This window comes from Anolis carolinensis, chromosome 2 (genome assembly GCF_035594765.1).
Source record: "Anolis carolinensis isolate JA03-04 chromosome 2, rAnoCar3.1.pri, whole genome shotgun sequence".
NCBI lineage: Eukaryota > Metazoa > Chordata > Lepidosauria > Squamata > Dactyloidae > Anolis > Anolis carolinensis.
Genome location: NC_085842.1, coordinates 223,810,627 through 223,815,536, shown reverse-complemented (window position 1 = coordinate 223,815,536; position 4,910 = coordinate 223,810,627). Strand labels below are relative to the sequence as shown.

The following is a 4,910-nucleotide window of genomic DNA, read 5'->3' as shown; positions in this document are numbered from 1 at the left end:
GTGAGTCCCACAAACATATCTAACTGAGAACAAGGGGTGATAGGATTCATGGGTGGATCCTATAGTTGAAAACATTGGGTGCGGAGAGCAAGTTAATGGGCTTTCACAGGAGATGTACCATGAGATAATCTACTGATGGTTAATTCCAATTTATTATGCCCAATCTGTTTGTCAGAGGCTGTCATGAAATGACACCCCCCCCCCAGGTTGTGCTTCTGCATTCTCTCCCAGATTGGATCTGGGAGAGAACAGTTTGATTTATCTTTTTGGTTTTAGAGTAATAAGCAGGGATCCCTTGAGGTCATCCATCTGGGCTCCAATTTGAGTTCAATTGGCTGAGTCATTTCTAAAATGGAGTCACCTTATCCCAAAATGTCGAGATATCACAATCTTAATGCTTGCAGCATACATTAGGCAATCTTCCACAGCACCCCCTTCTTTTCCTTCTCTTTCTTCCTGGATAATATCTCAGATACATCAAATCAATATCAAGATATTCTAGAAGTATCCTTGGGCCTCACTTCACTTCACATGGATTTACTTCAGCAAAATGCCTTTGGAAAGCACACCAATATTAAGCTGCCAAACACCAAGCTCAAATTGTAGTCTCTTAGGTCCAAGCCAATTAGTCCACAAGCTTTCCTTACTTAAGCGAGTCACTAGCACCTTGGGATAAAGACAAAAACCATATGTAAATCACTGAAGCAGGACACTTAAATATCATTTGCCGTACACAAGCAAAATGAATTAGAGAGTAAATGTGAGTGTGACATTTTTGAGGCTAGTTCCTTCCCTCCCCATTTCTTTGCTTAGCTTATCACTTGTTCTTTCTGCTATTTAATCTCAGTTTGTTAGGCCAGAAGTGGTAAAAATGTGACCCTGGTTCATGCAATACCCCTGCCACCATTTTTTTCTACAAAAGCTCTCAGCTGTAAGAGATCTGCTCTCAGGTGCAGATGGTAGAAGCCTCAAAGGCTCATTATGTAGTAGTAATAGTAATAGTAATAGTAATAATAATAATAATAATAATAATAATAGATTTATATGCCACCCTATCTCTCCAGGGGGACTCAGGGTGACTTGTCATTGCCACTGTGACAAATGTTTATCATGTTCCGTGAATAAAATTGGTTGTCTCTGTGCCATTGCCTTAGATGTGACAGGATCAGAGCTAGTACAGCTCAACTACAGCACCATTTGATCTTGTTATGGCTAAGGTTTCACTTGTGCCACCTAAGGATATGGAGAAGCTGCCTGGAAGATGGATAGCTACTGGACATGGTTGGATTTGTGTTCTTTTTGGTTGTTGAAATCTGACTTGGCTGGAACAAAAGGCATGGTTCTCTTAAACATGGAGTTGTTCTAACTGCATGCAAAAAGATAGAGATGAAACAAACCCACAAGCTTGCTTGCATGACCAGGGACATTATTGTCTGCCTTCCAATATTAACTACTTGGGCAAGTTCTTCGAGCAAATAGAATCAGTTTCCATTTTGTTATACCTCATTTGGGGACAGAAATTTTCTTTGCTGCCCTGGTGGATGGCCCATGCTAGGAAATTAATTGGAGAAATAGAATCCTACAGATGTTCCTATATCTCTCTGTGGCATTTGATATCATCCATTTTGGTATCCCTCTGAATTACCTGGGTGAACAAGGTTGATTTTGCCAGTCTACTACAAATTATCCTGCAATCTTTCATTACATCCTAGACTCTCTTCAGGCCCAACACATATGCTTACATGCATGAGTGCATCTGTAGTTAAACCCTCCAATTTAGGAGATTAGATAAAAGCTCTGGCTGAACCTTGAAAAGCTGTTACCTGGTAGAAAAGATACCAGCAGGCTACGTTCTGATTCAACAGGTATCTTCATAAGGATATCAAATAATCAAGAACCCACTACCTTTGAACTGCATGAGAGATGTTTTTATCTGTTTTTATTCTTGTGTATTGCATTTTTGATATCATTTTAACTGAACTATTATTTAACATTTGTATAAATAATTTTTAAACATACTTTTAGATGTCTATGAGCTGCCTTGGATGCTGTTTATAGAGAAAAGCAGTCAGATGGATGCATTGATAGATAGGTGTCCTTATTTCTGTGATATATCTCAAGCATATATTGAAATTGGCTAAAGTCAGCAATGATTGAACTGTCCTGTGAGGGTAAACCCTTTACCATACAAAATCATTTTAGGGGGAAAATACTGTATTGGGGTTTTTTTTGTTTGCTTATGGTTATAATTGTTTCACGTGGTTCTGAATGACATATTACTTTAAAAATCAGAACATGAATGAACCTTAGCACCCACAGGCTTCCAAAATTTAGTTTTTGAAGTGATGTACACATATGCCTCTGTGTTTGCTCGATTTTGCAGAGGAGAACGAACACCTGCAATTCTCCCAGCAAAGTTTGGATTGACCTACCACCTTCCCATTATATCTGAAGACGTTGCAAGGTGACTAGTTCAGTGTGTGGAAATATTTGAGGGATATACGGGGCAAATGGCACGTCAAGACTGGCAGCCTTGGTGGAATTAACACTGAATGAGACAAGAATGAGAAAAGCAGAGGTGGAGAGGGTCATGCAAGGTCTGTCTTAGGCATGGGTCTGAATCTGGAAGCTAATGAGAAAGGGAGGATATGTGGAGAGAGAGGTGTCAGAATCTGAGTGAAGACTTCTAAGACAGCTGGCAAATGGCAGCTTTAGAGCAAGGGAAGGAGACAGCTGGGTTTTCTGCAGTGCACTATCAGGAGTGAGAAAAAAACAAAGAGAAGCCTGCAAAGCAGGCATTTACATATATGAGGGAATTTGATAGCCTTGAATGGGAAAAAAAACTCCACAACTCCACAGTCCGGTTCACATCTTCTTACCATAATCACGATAACTCACAATGCTGTGGCAGAAAGATCATAACCTTACCTCAGGTCCTATTTAGGTCCTTAATGAACTTCGATTAATGTGTCATATACCACTCGGTTCAGTTTAGAATAGCAATAACACTAACGTTATGCCAGCATCAACTTGACCAGCCATATTACAATAATGTTGCAAATTTGAAACTTAAGAGACAATTCGCAGGTCTTTTGTGAGGTGGTAAACACTTCAGGAATTGACCTTCCCACCTCTGTGCAACCAGATGAGGATTTGAAACCACCTTACCATACGAAGAATCAATATTACCACATCAGGAAAAGAAGCAGCTTTCTTGCAACTGAGGTGCAAACTTCTCATTTGTGAATGTTAGTACCTTAGAAACCAATTACAACCAGAGGAAGGATTATGTCTGCTCCCTTGCCCATGAATTCTAAGAGGTCTAGGTAGAACTGGTTTATAAATCACTGAATTTTCATCCTGATTCCTACAGATGTTTTGGGAGCAGAATATTGAATCAGTTCCCACATTGTTTTTGAATATATACCAGTCCTAGCTAATGGGGTGATATAAACATGATCTATACTGCTACAGCATTATTAATAAGACTACCTCAATATGTATGTGTATGTGTATGTGTACATATATATAGTCAGCCCAACATACATTTCCATAACACATAACACATCCTGCTACTTTATTGCATTCTGTGGAAAGGAAAATAATAATAATAATAATAATAATAATACAGTAGAGTCTCACTTGTCCAACATAAACGGGCCGGCAGAACGTTGGATAAGTGAATATGTTGGATAATAAGGAGAGATTAAGGAAAAGCCTATTAAACATCAAATTAGGTTATGATTTTACAAATTAAGCACCAAACATCATGTTATACAACAAATTTGACAGAAAAAGTAGTTCAATACTCAGTAATGCTATGTAGTAATTGCTGTATTACAAATTTAGCACCAAAATATCATGATGTTTTGAAAACATTGACTACAAAAATGCGTTTGATAATCCAGAACGTTGGATAAGTGAGACACTACTGTAATAATAATAATAATAATAATAATAATAATAATAATAATAATAATAATTCTTCTTACCTTCCTCTCCTTTTGGCTCGAGGTGGTTACAACATTGCTAATCATTTACACAATCATTTACAAATATTCTAAAAAAGACAAACATATTAAAATATATTATTAAGATATACAGAACAAAGATTAAACAAAAGACTCAAGTTTAAAATTTGTAATTAAAAGTAGCTGGGTAAACCTGCTGGAAGAGATAGGTCTTTAGATGGTTTTTTAACCATCTACAGTCTTGGAGCAGCCAATGAAAAGGTCCTCTGGGTGACAGTTGCCATCCCTCAGAGAACCTAAGTGTTTGGGGCGGATTGTATGGAAGAAAGCAATCCTGTACGTAACCTGGACCCAAACCACATAGGACTTTAAAGGTCAAAATCAACACTTTGTGCTTTGCCCAGAAACTAAAAGGCAGCCCTACCTCTGAAGTAACTTTAGTATAAGTATAACATGTACACTCGTGGATGTTCCTGTAACTAATCTGGCTGCCATATTTTAAACCAACTGGAGTTGCTGAATTTGGTGCAAAGATACCCAATGTAAATCTCATTGCAGAAATCCAACCTTGAGGTTACCAGCACATGCCCTACCAGCTTTAGGTTCTCTAAATCTAGGAAGGGGTGCAACTGATGTATTAGCCAAAAGTGATAGATAATAAGCACTCCTAACCATTATATGTACCTGGGCTGATATTTAGGGAGGCTCCCATGCTGCAAACACAATCATTCAGGGGAGTGTAACCTCATCCAGAACTGGTTGACACAGCTCCATCTCCATATTAGAACCCTTATAGAAAGCATCTCTGACTAAATTCAGTTTCATTTTGTTTTTCCTCATCCAACTCATTATCTCCTCCAGCCATTCATTCAGAGGAGACAATCTATCTTTAGCTGAGGCTGTTTCTGAGGGCACAGAGGAATATTTTTAGGTATCATT

At 38.3% G+C, this 4,910-nt stretch overlaps 1 protein-coding gene across 10 annotated transcripts in view; it reads left to right on the top strand.

Moving 5' to 3' along the window:
- The window catches only part of lingo2 (leucine rich repeat and Ig domain containing 2), an 867,433-nt gene that overhangs the window by 430,613 nt on the left and 431,910 nt on the right, over nucleotides 1-4,910 (top strand). The window lies entirely within an intron of this gene.